An 18,121-nucleotide genomic window follows, 5' to 3' on the forward strand; every position below is an offset into this window, starting at 1 on the left:
GCTTGTCATGCTTGTTGGTTTTTTCAACTATCCACATGCATGAAAGAAACAAGATATTAGTAAGGAAGGAAAGATATTTCAACAAGCCGATTAATAGATTTGTTTAAGTTTTGTGTTTGTAAATATTTTTACATAGAAGGTTAGATGTTTCCATCTTTCCAAGAAGTCTATGAGCAAAACTATTTCCTTCCTAGAGATAGAAAACTTTTATATTTTGTTAGTTTAGAGAATTGTAGATTTTTATGTTGTGATAGAGATGTGCACAATGTTTTGATTCTTATGACTCTATATCTAATGTATTTCTTCAAGGCCATTAATCATATTCTTAGTAGGCAAGCATCCCCCTTGAGTCACTAGAAATGTTGATGTTTTTTGTCATGCTTTAGCACATTACAAATAACCAATTAGAGACATTCTTTATGGGCTAAGTTCTATTTATTTTTTGCTAGGAAAAGTTGTGTATTTTCAACATCCTCAAGTGCATAAAAATATCGTGCATTTTCAGGTCTTGTAGGAGCTATTCGATTGATTTTTCTTATAGTATGAGTCTTTTTTTCTCATTCAACATTTGTAGATAAAAAATGTGGCACATTTTTTGTGTTTTCACATGATCACAAGTTTTTCATGTAGAAAGAAGTTTCTTGGTGTGAAGTTGCATAGGTAGTGAAGTCACACATGTTGTGATCTTGTGACAATGTATTTTTGACTTTTTTGCATTGTCATGCATTAGTTTGAAGGGATAGAAATCTTGTTGCAATGGTGTGAAAATTGAAAGTGTTGTTTATCTTTGTGCTTGTGTAACTTCACAAGATTAGTTTGAAGAAAGGGATTACTTGGTACAATATTGTGCAAGTTGTGATGTTGCACAAGATGCAATCTTGTGCCAATGTTGTGTATTTTTTTTCTTCCATAAGATCATGGGCCTTCCATGTGGGAAGTTGCTTCATGTTATGATGGTGTGCAAGCTAAAAAAGTTGTGTATTTTTGTGGCTAGGTTAATTTTTCGTAACAACTCTAATAAGACTTGAGAGGTCAATGTTTATTGTTGAGCTACTTGTTTTGGTGTTTCTCCACGATGTAAATGTTTTTCCTTCCTTTTTTGCTACTTGCAGAGGGTATGGCCATGATTTTCTTGACTGTAGGGGTATTTATTGGCCCAAATTCTATCATTTCATGGATTGGATACATATAGAATTTAGATTTCTTCTTTTTTTTCTATTTGGGCTATCTTTTCCTTCTCTTGAGCTCCTTCATTATTTCCTAACATTTAATGATCAAATGTACACACATAATCATATTTTTTCTATTATTTTCTTGGTTTGAAAATCTATAACTTAACTCGAGTGTAGTTGGAGTTTGAACTTCACTGTTGTATTCTATTTATGACCGATCTCTTCAAAAGAAAGCTTTGTACATATTTCTTAGGTTCTTCTATGGTTTATTATAGCAGTATTATGTATGTTTATTCCTTTTTCCTACCATTAATGAAATACTTATTTTTAGCATTTCTTCCATTTAGCTATATTATACAAAAAAAATTCTCATGTTAGATGCATGTTGTGTTTATTATGTTGGCATTTTCTATGTAGTGAAAATCTATTTTCTTTCAACATTTGATCAATTCTAACTTGCATACAAGTTCTTTGGGGATAGATTATAGTTTATAACTATGTAGTTTTTTGTTACATTGATGTTTAGTGTATTCATAAGAAAAGGTAGTAACCAAATTTCAATTTGGTGCATCAACATCAACTTTCCCTTCCAATATTTAAACTTCATGCAATCCTCCCTTTTCCTCAAAAGTTATAGTTAGGCGCATCCTGATTATAAGGAAGCCAGACTTCTCTCATGATTCAACCTCAAAGTGCAAGTCCCACACTTGGAGGTTGTTTCCATGTTACATGAGGTCGCTTGAGGGTCATACCTCAAGCAAGGGTGTGTATATTTGTGTCATTGGTAAACTAGGGGTCATTCCCATATCTAATGTTCATTAGAAGAATATGCAAGATTGTAATAATTCATGCTTTATTAGAACATTTATTTGTGAGTTGATGAAGGAGTTTACTATTTAGGAGTATCCTAAAGTTGTGAAAATATTGCAAGGAAATATAAGTGATTAGTACAAGCAAGATATAGGTTACAACTACATGAAAAATGAGTTTACAAAAATCTTTGAAGACATCATTGATATTGTTGTCAAAGCAAGAGAGAATTAATGAAAGGGAGAAGAATAATGAAATAGAGAGATACTAAGATGGAAGAAGGAGAACATAAAGAAAATATATAAGATGCCTAAGAAATGGAGAGATTTTCCTAAAGGGAGAGAATTTGGTAATGATATTTTTTGTTGGTGAAGTCTGGTACTGGATAATATATTTTAGAAGTGTTTCTATTAATGCCAAAGTGGGAGATTGTTAGACATGATAGAAGTTGATGAATGAGAAGAATTGTTATGGATACATAAGTGATGTTGAACATGAGGAATAAGGTCAAATAACCAAGCTATGAATTGTATGTAGAAGAGTTATATCATTTATTATGTTTTCATTGGTGTCAAGCTTATTAACAATATTGATTCATGTAAGTTACAAATCATCTGAAGGATGTGATTTTGAATAGAGAAATGGATGGTAATGATAGAAGATGAAATGAAGAAGTGATGTTGAGCATGTGAACTCAATTGGGAAACCAGTGAGTTAGTCTTTGTAAAGATAATATTAGTTTTAGTCTTTGTAAAGGTAATATTAGTTTGATCATTTCTCATGGTTTGATGAAGTATTAAGATGGTACACAAGTAAGATAATTTGGTCAATAAGAAAGGAATAATGTTGTAAAGTGAAAAGTTAAGAAATCATTGAGTTGCATCAAGGTAGAAATGATGGTCTATAAAAGAAGGAGAAGGAAGGTTAAGTAAGTCAAGAACAATGTTATCAGGCAGGAGATGCTACTGAGCAAGGATAGTTATAGAGAAAGCATAGTGTTAACTGAGCATAATGTTAATTGAATGATAGATGTATTAAATGAATCAAGAACATAGTTCAATAAAGAAGATCTATTAGTAGAAGATTGATCAAGGGACAAAATAGAGTGAAGATCTAGACTAATCTAGAAGATTTTATGATTAAAAAAAAAAAACTAGTTAGAAAGATCAACAAATGAAATTGGCAAGTTAAAAATCAAATAGTGAAGATTCATGAAGTAGTTTAAGATCCAAAAAAAATTCAAGTTCTAGGGTGAAGCTATAATCTATAAAATGTTTCAGCTAGCAAAACATTCAATGTATCTCAATTGGTAATTGATTGTGTAGATGAGAGGAACTTATGGAGATCTTAATAAATCTAATTTGGTGGCAAAAATCTATCTATATAAGGAGGGAGCAAGAAGCGCATGCCAAACAGATATAAAGCGTAAAGGAAAGTGGATTGATGGAGTTAATGTGATGACCGGTCGGTAAGGAAAAATATTTGAGAAGAATGGAGATATGAACAAGAAAATGTAGTTGAATAATTATTAGAGCATTTTGTTGTTAATTTTTGACCATTCTAGTAGAAAATCTCTTAACTAAGTGTGTTTAATAGTCCTATTTATAAATACTTTACAAGGTGATATTCTAGTTAATGTTCTAAGTCCTTTAGATAGGTCACACATTGAAGAGTGATAAGGTCTAGATGATCTTTGGTGAAAATCCTCTAATAGGGCCACATCTAGGAAATGTGTATGTAACCTTACATAATAGGGTTGGCTCTTAACCAAGCTCACTTCAGAAGAGTGAATTATTTTTTGTGACAAGTCCTAGATGGTTTATACCCAAATTGGGTTTCCACATTAAAAATATTGGTTTTACTTTTTCTATGAATGCTTTACATGTTATTTTATACTTGCATGTGAAAACTATTATAAACTATTGTGGATTGGTTGAATAGTTTAATCTATATACCAAGTGAATTTTTTGATAAGTTTAAAATGTTAGAAACCATTAAAAGGACCTGAGGATAATGAGTTCCCCTCCTCCCTTCTCTTATTTATCTAACAAGTTGTATCTATTGATAAGTTTAGTTGTCTTTTGCTCAAATAGAGCCAATATTTCTCAAGGTTGAGATATTGATTAAGCTAATAGATCATGTTGGAAAGAAATGTAGCCAATACTCAAACTAACACATTTAGTTGAAAACTTGTAAGAAAGGTTGGATCTATCCCCATTAGTTAAAAATTCAAAATGGGTGATAAGTTAGGATATATTTTCCACAAGTCAAATTATGGTATTGCTAATAGAACTCAACTATGTAGCATTTCATACAAACTCATTAAACTATGTAATATCATAATTTGACTTTCTTTGGAAATTATCTCCTACTTATCAATTGATGAGCTAAAGTGGCCCTTCATATTCACAACACTTTTCAAGGTTTCGTAAATGGGGTAGAAAGCTAAGTGGGCTTAACATTGGAAGAAACTTCAAGGTTAAGCACACTTGAGCTGGAGTATGTTGAGAACAGATTGATATAAGTATGATCAATATGCTTCAATCATTGTTTTGTCATTGATGTCAAACATGCTATTTGCTAGTAAGACAACTACTTATATGATTTAAGTACTATAACTTATTTGATTGATGAAGAGGATTTGATCAAAAGATGTAACAATAGCACCTAGAGGAAAGGTTGAGTTGTGATTATGTAAAGGAGAACAAGAATTAGTTAAGGTGATAAGGTTACAAAGGTTGGTTAAACTAAAAAATTCTAGAAGAACAAGTTACAAAAAGTTTGTTTGCTAAGCTTGACTAAGTGGATAGTAGGTGCCAAGAAAAGTCAATGCAAGCCTAGTAGAAAATCAATTGGAGCTGAGTAAAAGTTTAATCTAGTCTATGCCAAGCAAAACACTAGATGTCGAGTAAAGTTTAGTTGATGTTGAGCACTAGTAAGCTTTAGTTCATGCCGAGTGATTTTATAGAGGATGTTGAGCAACGTAGTATGTGCTAAGCATCAAAAGCTAGATAATGTTGAGTGGTTGCATTATTTAAAAGATCGTGAATTCGATAAATCTAAGCTGACAAGTTTGTTTTCTTGGAATGTGTGAACAAGATGGAAGATAAGGTTGATGAACTAGTGGCACAAAATTCAAGGTAAACCATTTTTAGGTGAATTTTAAAGAGGATTCAAGGAGAAGTCTCTAGAAGAGATATGAAATGTGGGATAGATTCATTGTATCTTACCTAATCCATCCTAACCCTAAATTAGATGATGGAAAATGAGGAGAAAAAGAATATAATTTCCTATTTATAGGAATGGTTGGTCAGATGAAAATGTTGTCATGTGTGAGAAACTAAGGAAGATGAGGAGTTAAGGGTTTTTGCTTCATCAAGTGACCTAAGAGAAGAGTCTACATTGGCATGTTAAGAAAGAAGGTTTAAGTATATGAATGCTTGAAGGATAAACAAGCTATCAGTGCTAAAATGTATGAAGGCCAAGCAGAATAGAGGATTGAAATAGTGATCTATAATTTGCAAATGACTTTGTAAGTTGTTATTAGATTAAAGCCTTACTGTTACTCTCTAATAATTGTATTAGTCTAGGTTGAATCCTTTGGATTAAGGTTGACCCAATAGTCATTTGTAAATCCTTTAATTGGGTGACATTCCAAGTGAATGGTCTAAAGTCCTCTAACAAGGCTTACTCCTAACAAGGTGATTGAAATCCTTTAACAGTGTCACATTTAACAGTGTGTATTATAACCTTTAATAGGATTGGCCTTTCACAGGGTGTTACTTCAGAATAGTGAAAAAGAGTAGAATGTTATTGGTGGTTTTTTCCAAATTGGGTTTTCACATAAATCATTGTGTCAATTGTTTTGATGAATCTATTATGTTTCATGTTTACATCGTTACATGTTGATTTGACAGTAACCTACAAGTTTTAAGTGATTGCATAATCTTATGGATGCATGCATGAAGATAAATTTTTTATGGGTTCACTAAGCTATGAAAAGCTTTATTTATGCATCTGGACCTTGAATAACTAATTCACCCCCCCTCCCCTTGCTCTTGGTTATTCTAAAATTATTCTAATAATTGGTATCAGAACCATCTGCTTGAGAGGACTAGTTTGAAGTGTCTAGAAGCACAAAGATCAAGATGTCAAAAAGAGAAGTATCCAAGCTCAACAGAGATAACTTTCCTGCATGAAAATTTTTGATGAAGCTACACCTTGGAGGACTTGGAGATCATGTAAAATCTACCATTACCACTGAACATGTTGATCCTGTTGGAGCACCAATACTTGAAGTTATGAAAAAGAAAAAATAACATAATTAGGCAATGTTGGAGATTGCCTTTTCCCTAAGTTATGCCGAATTCAATGATATCAAAGGTCTTGATAGTGCAAAAAAAATGTGGGATGCCTTAGCCACCATGTATGGAGGAGACATCAATGTTCTTAGAGCCAAAGTTGAAATTATTAGAGGTGAGTTGATGATATGAGAATGGAAGAAGGTGAAAATATTGCTCAATATGTTGCAAGGATAAAAGAAGTTATTAATGCAATAAGAGGGGCTAATGGTAAAATAGATGATGATATTGCACTAAGTAAAGTCTTGAGAACACTACTGCATGCATATGCTATTAGATTTCCTGTAATTCAAGAACTAAGATGAATATTAGGAAATGATCTATCACTTGAAGGTCTGGTAGGTAGACTCACTACTTTTGAGCTATCTAACTTATATAATTACAAACCTGAAAATATTGAATCTACTTTCAAAGCTAAAGTGTCATTGAAGGAACATTGCAATGAGGTTATTCATATTGTTGCTAGTCATATTGCAATTGCAATGAGGTTAGTCATATTGCTGGTAGATATCTAGAGAAAAAGAACTATAGAGGTGGTGACAAGTACAAAAGTAGGAGAGATGAAGACATCAAGGACTACATAGATAAAGGAAAAAAGTCATGCTACATTGTTGAAGATGAAACAAAAGATGAATTTGATAAACAAGATGATGAAGTGGTGTATGTTGCAATAAAGGATAAATTTGATGAAGATGAGGCAACTTCACTTGTGACTTGTGTGAACAAGAATGACGAGTGGATCAGTGACAGTGGGTGCTCACATCACATGACTAGAGAAAAAAGTAAGTTCATTACCTTGAATTGTTATGATGGAAATAGTGTAAGATTTTTTAATGATGCACTATGTTTGATTAAAGGAAAAGGTTCTATCAAACTCATAGACAAGATTTTATGTGACAATGCTTACTATGTTGAAGGACTTAACTATAATCTTTTGAGTGTGTCACAACTGAATAATTTAGGATATAAGGTTGAACTTGAAAACAAGACTGCTAAGATATATGACACAAATGGAAAACTGATTGGAAAGGGTGATCAAACTAGGAGTAATCTATTTTATATTGATATTGAGGATGCTACTTGTCTAGCTATAAAATATAATGATGTATGGTTGTTGCACAAAAGGTTATGTCAAGTCAATTTTGATAACCTGGTCAATATCAATAACATGAGAAAGGTTAGAGGTTTTCTTAAGTTAAAGAAGTCTGATAGTATAATAAGCAAACAATGTTAGTTAGGAAAAATGACAAATTTAGGTTTTAAGAGTAAAACTCATACATCTAAAGAAATATTAGAGATTGTTCATATTGACTTGTGTAGACCAATTGAAGTACAAAACTACAAAGGAGATAAGTGCATTATGTTGCTTGTTGATGATTATTCTAGAATGATGACAGTTATGTTTCTTAAAACAAAAATCTGATGCTTCCCAAATGTTTAAATGGTACTTGGAAAGAGTTGAGAAGGAAACAAGTAAAATTTTGAAGTGTTTAAGATTTGACAGAGGAGAAGAATTTACATCAAATGAGTTTAAGATATAAAAAGGAATCAAAAGACAAACATCTGCCCCTAGAACCTGTTGATGCTCAAAATTGTAGCCTTAATTTTGAGCATCATTGAAAATTTGGTCCTATAAATGCTTTTAAATGAGATTGTACCTGGTTGTCAGTTTGAGGCCTAAGAGGTGTTTAATGTTTCTAACACCTTTCATTTAGTGTGTCTTTGTGTTCTATGAAGTTAAACTGACATTTTGAACCATTTGGCGAAGTCCTTTTTCAAGCATTTGTCAAATTTGCAATTATGTCCTAGTGTCAAACAGCGACAGGAGGTTGTGTTTTCCAATGAATATCTCACACCCAAAGATGTGTCATGACTTTCCACTTTGATATTATCTAGTGTCCATACCTGAGAACCTATGTTTCAGATTTTGAGTCATTTCAAGTTCGTTTGACTAGGTTTTGAATCCCTCAAAGTTGGTCATTCACTATTTTCATGCATTTGCAAATTGTACACAATTCTGGGAAGCCCTGTTCAACAAATTATAAATTTGACCCAGTTGATCCAAATGTGAAAATTCCTTTTGCATTGTATTGTAAACGTCAGATACTTGCTATGCTTCAAGTTTTAGCTTATGACAAATCTGTTTGATCAGTTTTCAAACGCAATTTCTATAGTTATAATGGTGTCAATATTTGCAGATTGATCAGTACCCTTGTTCGTGGCGTTATAACTTGAAATTAATAATTTCCAAGATCAAATGGATTGTACCATTGTATTGTCCTCTAAAGATACTCCAAGCGTGTCAGTTTTCAAGTTTTGATGAATCTGTTTGCACACTTTTCCAAGGTCTTTCCGTTTGTAAAAATCGCTTTTCTGTCATTATTTCTAGTCCTGCAAATCCAAGTAACCTACTTTGAACGACCGCCATTTGCGCCCAATTATTCGTCATGAGCAAAAATTGCATATTCATACTCATCTCATGATAGAGTTTTAACACCCCAATTTTCATTTCCCCATGTGCTCATTTGCCCAGTTTTCCAAGCCAAATTCGAACCCAATTTGTTGTTTTCTGACGTGTTTACTTACAGGTGATTCTGAGAAGGCAACTTTGACAGTGAATTTTTTTTTGGCTGGGAATTCATCATAAGATGAGATTCGACAAGGTGAAAGTATATGGGGCAAAGAATCAGTAGGTCAGGTTTCAGAGCCTGGTCAGTTGTTCGAGTCAGTTTTTAAAGGCAGTCAATAGACCTCCTAGCACCAAACTCATAGTTTGCAGAAAGTGATAAATTGAGTTTTTAATGATCATTCTATGATTAAAATTGATTCCAATAAGTCTGAAAAGGTCAGTGGATCACCTTGGCATTTTAGTTATTCGAAAATGAAATTTTTTTTAGTCAGACCCACTTTGGGGCCCGACTAAGTGATAATAAACTGATAAGGTATATTGGGGTTAAATTTTTCTAAATAGAAGAATTATAATGATTGCAATCATTGTAATTTTTAATGTGAATGCAAGCCATTTATGAACTATGTGAAGAATAAGATATATATGAAATCGAGACTGGCATGTTAGGTGGTGATAAAGAAGACTTTGTGGGTATTGTTGCTCGTGAGATCAAATTTGGGAACGTTGTTGTTTCGACAACATCTAAGGATCTAATGAAGGGAAATCTTTCTAATACAAAATGTGCACCTATCTTGCAACTTGTTTGTACTGGAGGTCATTACTTTTGTCATCTTTCCTTGGACTAAGTTTTGAAGTTTATGAAAGCAATGAGACTTGGGATGTGTTGATCTTCCTGCATTTGAGGTGGGATTTGTAGTAGGGAGAGCAGCCCAATTACTTGTTTTTCACCTTGTTCCTACTCCTCAATAAGGAAACAGAGTATCCAAGATGCCAGTCAAAGAGAAGAAGTCCACACAGACATGCACACATTATGACAAGCAAGCACATTAGAAGAAAGCCATGGCATTAAAGTAGAACACGCCAAAGCAGCTTACCATGTATTTCAGGGCAATCCACACGCAAGGAGCAGTGAGGCTATCCCACATAGCACAATTGAAAGGAGGAGGAACCTTCAGGAAAGAGGAGGGGCGGCAACAGCCTATTTGGGAGCCCACATGAGGAGGTAGTTAAAAAGAGTTCCACACATTGTTTCAAGAGGAAGAGACAGCTATAAACAAAACAAAAAAGAGCATATCCATAACAGAATTGCCCATGTCAAAGAGTTGGAAGCCGCAGCCAAAGGTAGGAAGGAGCAAACCAAACGCCATTGAGCATGGATAGAATGGTGAACAGTCAAAACTGAAGTCAATCCATTCTCAAGAATGAACAACTTGGAACAAAGATCACGCATTTTCCAATAAAACAGGTAGAAGCTGTGAAGAGGTAATTCACACACCAAAGGAGGTCGCCCATGACAGTAGAGTAAGAAGCCGCCTTGTGAATAGGATGTAGTCCACATATTAGGGGTGGCAAGCATGTAATAACACCTGATGCCATGGAGAAGACTTACCCTGCGCATCAAAATAGGAGAGGCGCCTATCATAAAGCCATAGAGATGCCAAAATGAGAGCAACCCGCAAAGAGAGTGGAAGACGTTTAAAACCATTATCCCACATTGGTTGCAGGGGGTAATTTTTAATTTTTTAAATACAATCTCACGCGCATTATAAGTGTCTTTAAAAGCACGGGGTTTTGGAAAGTCGGTTGGTGCATGGTGGGGCTAGCTCGTGCTCAGTTAGGCAATGACATAAAAAAATTTGAACGGGCGCGCAATTAAAGACCAATGACATCAGTAAACATGAGGTCGTTAGAAAAAGCAAAGAATTTAGCTAGTCGCTATGTCGCTAGCTGAAAAATCTGAGAAATTTTGGCTAGCGACTTAGCAAGTCGCAGAAAAATTTCAAAAATTTGGCAAACAATGAGATGCTCCAGAAGAGAGGAAATTGCGACACGTGGCGCATCTAGCAGTCCTCGCTTACTCACCAAGCGGAAGATGCACAATGATTAACATAGCGAGTTAGCAAGAAGATGACACGTGGTGGATGGTGCAAATTAGGTAGGCCAATCAGCAAGTGACACATGGCATCAGTCAAAGAATGGTTTGACCCGGATAGAAAGTGGTGGGGAATTTGTGAGCTTCCAAATTTTAATATTGTATTGTTTTTTTTCCTCAAAACTCACGTGAATAACATTTTAAATAAATTCTGAACTTTAATATAGTTTGAACTATATGTAAAGTTTAATTTTTGGCAAAACATGCGCAAAGCCATGAACAGAGGCCTGATTTTCAAACAGCCATATCTGGGGATTTTTAAATCCAAAATAGGCACTCCAATATACCGTTGGAACCGAGAGAGCCTGAATTTTCCAAATACGGAGTCAAATTTTGCACAGCATTGTAGTGGTTCAAGTTATAAGCAATTTTATAGTTTTGGGGGTTTTCTCAGTACAGTGAGCAGATCTGATCATGAGTCATCAAAGGTGGTTATAGAGCATATCTCAATACTTGGTGAGGTTTGGATATGGAGAAAACAGACTCTAAAAGGTTCATGCTTTTAGAAATTTCCTTGTAACTGGTTTTTTCAATTTTTACCGTGTTTTCAATTTAGGAGAAAAAATCAATTACAACGGGAATCAGATATCTCATAATTTTGAAGCCTTTGAGAGGTGTAATCATAAAGATTTGATTTACCAGTTAGGGGAGAAGATTAGAAAGAGGTTTTAACTTGTTGAAAAGGTTTCCCTAGTGGACAGTTGTCAATTTGTCCAAACCAGATCCGAGAATTGCCCTCTCCTTACTTATTCCCTCTCTTTCTCTAAAAAAGGTTGTTGGTGGGTTTTCTATTTTTCCAGTTCTTTGAGCTCTGCTCAGGCTGTGAAAGCCACACACCCAGCATATCTCATATAAACAGCATATGGATTTCATAGATAGTTCTATTTTGTTAGGTGATCTATGAGTTATTTTCTATACATTTCATGTATTTGATTTCAAGGAAAAAAAATAAAGTGCAACAAAGATTTGAAGTTCAGTCTGAATCTTGTCTCATGATTATGGCTTTGTTATTTCTTCTAATTTGTGATCAAAGAGCATGAATTAGGTTGCATTTCATTTTGAAATGTATGTGGTTAAAATGTCTTGCTTATGGAACAAAGAACCATGTAATTGCTTGATATTTGTCACAGGGTTTGCAGATTTCATGATAGGATGTTCTGAGTATGAGATTCATTCTGTAGCAGATGTCTATTCACAAGGTGAAAGATAGATCAGGGATCTTGATGTAGAGATACATTTGAGGTTTCCACGAGATGTATGATTATGATTCATTTAATTGCCCAATAGATAAGGCACTGGTCAGAGATAGGATCATTAAGTTTTGTTGCTCATACTTGGGTCTTTCTGATATCAACATATTAAATCATTTTCATTTTATGTTGAAAGGTATTCAAAGTATAACCCGCACTTAGCTTTCCAGTTTCATGAGTCATGTCCTTAGCTATTTCATGCTTATGATCTCCTGGTTAAGCATAGAAGAATTAGGGGTTTCATATGCTTTTATAGATCCTGAATATGGTTATTACACTGGTCACATAGTCAGATCTAAAGAGGTTCACCCGCCTAGGTTTTGCAGAGCCTGAAGAAGAAGAAGGGTCATGCCTTATAGTTGGCCTGGTGTCTGAATGGGCATGTTGAAAATGGGAGTTAGCTGCCCCTAGATGTGTTTTGTTCTCATCAGGGTAATTGGAAACGGGTAACATTTTCAAACACCAACAGAACCCTTTCACAAAATGGAATTGTTAAAAGAAGGAACAAATCTATAATGGATTGTGCTAGAACACTCATGATGGAGAAAAATGTTGCTTTGAAATACTAGAGAGAAGTTGTAAGTATGACTATCTATACTCTGAACCATGTACAAGTCAAGAAAGGTCCTCATTCAAAACCTTATGAATTATGGTGTGGATACTCAATGTAAAATACTTTAAGTTATTTGGAAGAAAATGTTACATTCTTAAGGACTTCAGGAATGGTAAACTTGATGCAAAAAGTGAAGAAGGTATATTCCTAGGATATTCCACAAGAAGTAAAGCTTATAAGTATTTGAACACTAAAACTAACAAAGTTGTGAAAAGTGCAAATGTGAATTTTGATGAATATACAGAAGTATATGAGGTTGAACCTATGAAAGAACCAGAAGAATACAAATCATTTTTATTCTCTTATGAAGGTATGCCTACTAAATAAGATGATATAAATCAAGCTACAAACCAACAAGTCTCAATGACTGCCGAGTCACACATTATGAATGTCAAGTTGCATTTAGGAATCAAGTTACATATCAGATGTTGAGTTACATAATGAAGTTGAAGCACATTTAGATTCTAAGAATAATGTTGAGTTACCAAAAAGAGATGTACACAATGACTCTAAAGATGAGAGACAAATTGAAGAAACAAGATCTGAACCAAGATTGTCCAAATTTGTCAAAAGACATGATCCTACTACACAAAATTATTTGAGATAAAGATGTTAGACCAATGATAAGAAATAGATTGAGAAATTATACATGTTTCTTGAGCATGAAGGAACCCAAATTAGTAAGATATGTATTAGAAGATGTAGACTAGAGTAAAGCCATGGAAGAAGAGATTGAACAAATTGAGAAAAATAAGACATGGACCCTAGTTCCTAGACCAAAAGACAAAAATGTGATTGGCACCAAGTGGGTATTAAAAAACAAGCTAGATGAAAATGGTGAAGTAACAAGGAACAAGGTAAGACTAGTTTGCAAAGGATATGCATGAGAAGAAGGAATTGACTATGGAGAGTCATTTGCCCCTATTGCTAGATTGGAAGGAGTAAGAACATTACTTCCTTATTCTACATACAAAGGTTTCAAAGTTTATCAAATGGATGTTAAATCTATATTTTTGAATGGCATATTAGAAGAAGAAGTTTTCATAGAACAACCAAAAGGCTTTGTTGATGTTAACAATAAGAACATGGTATTTAAATTACACAAAGATCTATATGGTTTGAAACAAGCACCAAGAGCATGGTATGAGAGACTTAATAAGTATCTTATGAAGATTGGATTTGAAAGGATTGATGATAACAACAATTTGTATATAAAGACATAGAAAGACAAAGGTATTTTGTTATTTGAAATTTTTGTTGATGATATCATATTTGGAGGACAAGATGCTTTATGTAAGGCTTTTGCAAATGAAATGAATCAAGAATTTGAAATGTCTATGTTTGGAGAGATCAAATTCTTTGGAGGTTTGCAAGTATATCAAATGAAATATGATATATACATCAATTAGTCAAAATATGTCAAAGAAATACTAATTTTTTTTGGATTGGGGATTCAAAATTAGTAAGTATGCCTATGGTGACAGGATGCAAGTTGTTAAAGAATGACAATTCAACTGAAGTGAATCAAACACTATATAGGTCTATGATTGGAAAATTACAATATGTGGTACATAGTAGACCTGACATTGCATTATCTATAGGGATAGTTGCAAGATTCTCTGCTAATCCTAGCGAGAATCATTTGATGGCTATAAAGAGAATAATGAGATATTTGAAAGGAACATAGGAGTTTGGTCTATACTATAAGAAAAATGAGAAATTTGAATTAAAAGCCTACACTGATGCTGATTGGGCTGGAAATATTGATGACAGAAAGAGCACCAGTGGAGGAGCATTTTTCTTAAGCAAGAGGCTAGTTACATGAACTAGCAAGAAACAAACTTGCACCTCACAATCTACTGTTGAAGCTAAATATGTTGTTGTTGTTGTAAATTGTACAAACATTGTATGGACCAAATAGCTACTCAAATGAATGAAGGAGGAGATCACATAACTAGTAACACTTTATTGTGATAATACAAGTGCTATCAATATATCAAAGAATCCTATGATGCACACAAAGACTAAGCACATTGCAATCAAGTATCATTACTTGTGAGAATTAGTTCAAGATAAAGAGGTGAAGATGGAATATGTCAACATAAAGGAACACATTGCTAATATCTTCACAAAAGCATTACCTAGGATGCTCATGAGTATCTAGGAGGTAAACTAGGGGTGATACCCCTATCAAAGGCTATCTAAACAAAAAAAGGAGTTCCCTGCATCAAACAAGTTGCTTTTCAATACTAAAAATTGATGCAAAGGATATTATTTTAGGAGCTTCCTAAATTAATCAAAGAGCTAAAACTTCAAAATTAGTCATAAGTAAGGTGATAGAGGGAGAAACTAAAGAAACTAAAAAGCTTATGTCTGCATGTTAAGATGATAAGTCTTTGGCATTGTTGTCAAAGAGGGAGATAATTGCTAATCAAGCTAGAATATTACTAAGGGAGATAATTGCTAATATTGCTGATCAAGGATAATACAAGCATGATGAGGGGGATAGTGAAATACAAGAAATAGGGAGATAGTTATTGATCAGAAGAACAAAGAAGGAGAAATCCTAACATCTACCTAGTAAGAGGAAGATGTAGCAAGAAGAAATTTAGAGGGAGTTATAAGGAAGAATTTTGTAACCTAATCAGAAGATGGAAGTTGCTAATAGAGGGAGAGATTTCAATACAAGAAATTATTTTCTTTTTGGTATTGTCTTACTGTTTTAACCTAGTCAGTTTGGTTGATCAATTTGGTTTGCCATCAATGCCAAAGGGGGAGATTGTTGAAAATATATTGAAGAAGACTATCAAAGAGGGAGATTGTTGAGAACAAATTGATATAAGTATGATCACTATGCTTCAATTATTTTTTTGTCACTGATGTCAAACCTGCTATTTCTTGGTAAGACAACTACTTATATGATTTAAGTACTATAACTTATTTGATTGATGAAGAGGATTTCATCAAAAGATGTAACAATAACACTTAGAGGAAAGTTTGAGTTATGATTATGTAAAGAAGTACAAGAATAGGTTAAGATAGTGATAACATGATTCATTGATAATCTACATAAGGTAACAAAGGCTGGTTACACTAAGAAAGTCTAGAAGAACAAGTTTCACAAAGTTTGTTTGCCAAGCTTGACCAAGTGGATAGTAGGTGCCAAGCAAAGTCAGTGCAAGCCAAGCAGAAATTCAGTTGGAGCCGAGTAAAAGTTTAATTTAGTGTATGCCAAGAAAAATAGTGGATTTTGAGTAAAGTTTAGTTGATACTAAGCACTAGTAAGCTTTAGTTCATGTTGAGTGATTTTATAGAGGATGTTGAGCAACACAGTATGTGTCGAGCATTAGAAGCTAGATAATGTCAAGTTGCTGCATAATTTAAAAGATCATGAATTCGATGGATCTCAACCAACAAGTTTATTTTCTTGGAATGTGTGAACTAGATGGAAGATAAGGTTGATGAGTTGGTGGCATAGAATTCAAGGTAAATTGTTTTTAGGAAAATGTTAAAGAGGATTCAAGAAGAAGTCTCTAGAAGAGATATGGAATGTGGGATAGATTCACTTTATACAACCTAATCCATCCTAACCCTAAATTGGACAATGAAAAATGAGTAGCAAAAGATCTTAATTTTCTACTTATAGGAATGGCTAGTCAGAAGAAAATGTTGTCGTGTGCGAGAACCTAAGGAAGACAAGGAGTTAAGGGTTTTTTCTTCATCAAGTGACCTAAGAGAAGAGTCTGCATTGGCATGTTAAGCAAGAAGTTTTAAGGATATGAATGCTTGGAGGGTGAACAAGCTATCAATGTTGAAATGTATGAAGGCCAGGTAGAATAGAGGACTAAAACAGTGATATATAATCTACAAATGAACTTGTAAGTTGTTATTAGATCAAAGCCTTACTATTCTTCTCTAATAATTGTATTAGTCTAGGTAAACCCTTTGGATTAAGGTTGACCTAACAATCATTTGTAAATCCTTTAACCAGGTGGCATTCCAAGTGAATGGCCTAAAGTCCTCTAACAAGGCTCACTCCTAATAGGGTGATTGAAATCCTTTAACAGGGTCACATTTTACAATGTGTATTGTAACCTTTAACAGGGTTGGCCTTTCATAGGGCATCACTTTAGAAGAGTGAAAAGGAGTAGCATGTTATTGATGATATTTTCCAAAAAAAATTTCCACGTAAATCATTGCGTCAAGTGTGTTGATACATCTTTTATGTTTCATGTTTATATTTCTGCAAGTTGATTTGATAGTAACCTACAAGTTTTAAGTGATCGCATAATCTTATGGATGCATGCATGAAGATAAATGTTTTATTGATTCACTAAGCTATGAAAAGTTTTATTTATACATCTGGACCATGAATAACTGATTCACACCCCCCCTATTCTGCCCCCTATTAGTTATTCTAAAAGTATTCCAACAAAGTAGTACTAGGATGGGGGACCTCGTGAGAAGGCCAAAGCGTCACCTTTATGAGTATCACCTAGATAGGATGAGCACTTAGTGGATGATTCATTCTCATGAGAGATGATTTCTTGTGAACCATTACTCATGAGACATGGGTTAATGAGTTTGACTCAAAAAAAATATGCAGTTAAATTCTGGTAATGATATCATAGCTACTTCCATGGGTACCAGGGTGCTAAATTTCATGGGTTTAGGGTATTGATCTATGACCAATATTTTTCTACTATTTAGATTTTTCCTAGGCTAGTTTTGATGCTTATATTTTATTCATTTGTTATGTTTATACACCCTTAAGTTATCATTTTTCTAAGAGTCAACACCCTAGTTTTTGTTGTCGATTAATAATAGAAATAATATCATAACTCAAACGAATGACCCAATCAAGGTTAACAGTGAAAACCTAGTAGTAGGGTGTCCAAAGCTCAGATGGCTTAAACATCACACGCTGAGGTTTGATTCCTATGCTAAAAGTTTTCAATGGTCAAAGTTGGCTTACTTTTTAAGGCTTTATTTTTTCCTCATAGAGCGATGCTTAAGAGTGACCTCCAAAGTTAAGTCTAACAAGTTTATCCTCACACAAAGTAGTATATAAAGGTCATCCTATATATCAAATATCATGATGTAGCATTATTAAGTTCTTTTTAGCATCTCACAATTATGTTCAGATATGTATATAGTTGAGCTTACTCCGCCCATTAATAAGGTATGATAGTAATATAACATATCACAATTCTAATAGAATTCAATGGAATGGAAATGAAATAAATTATGTATTAGAGAGTCCCTGTATAGAGTCTAAGCATATATAATGTGTGTATATATGCTTGTTGTACAAATATATAATGATTGTAAGTGATATATGATATGTATAGTG

Source organism: Cupressus sempervirens, chromosome 10 (genome assembly GCF_028749045.1).
Source record: "Cupressus sempervirens isolate cs-2001-9-10 chromosome 10, ASM2874904v1, whole genome shotgun sequence".
NCBI lineage: Eukaryota > Viridiplantae > Streptophyta > Pinopsida > Cupressales > Cupressaceae > Cupressus > Cupressus sempervirens.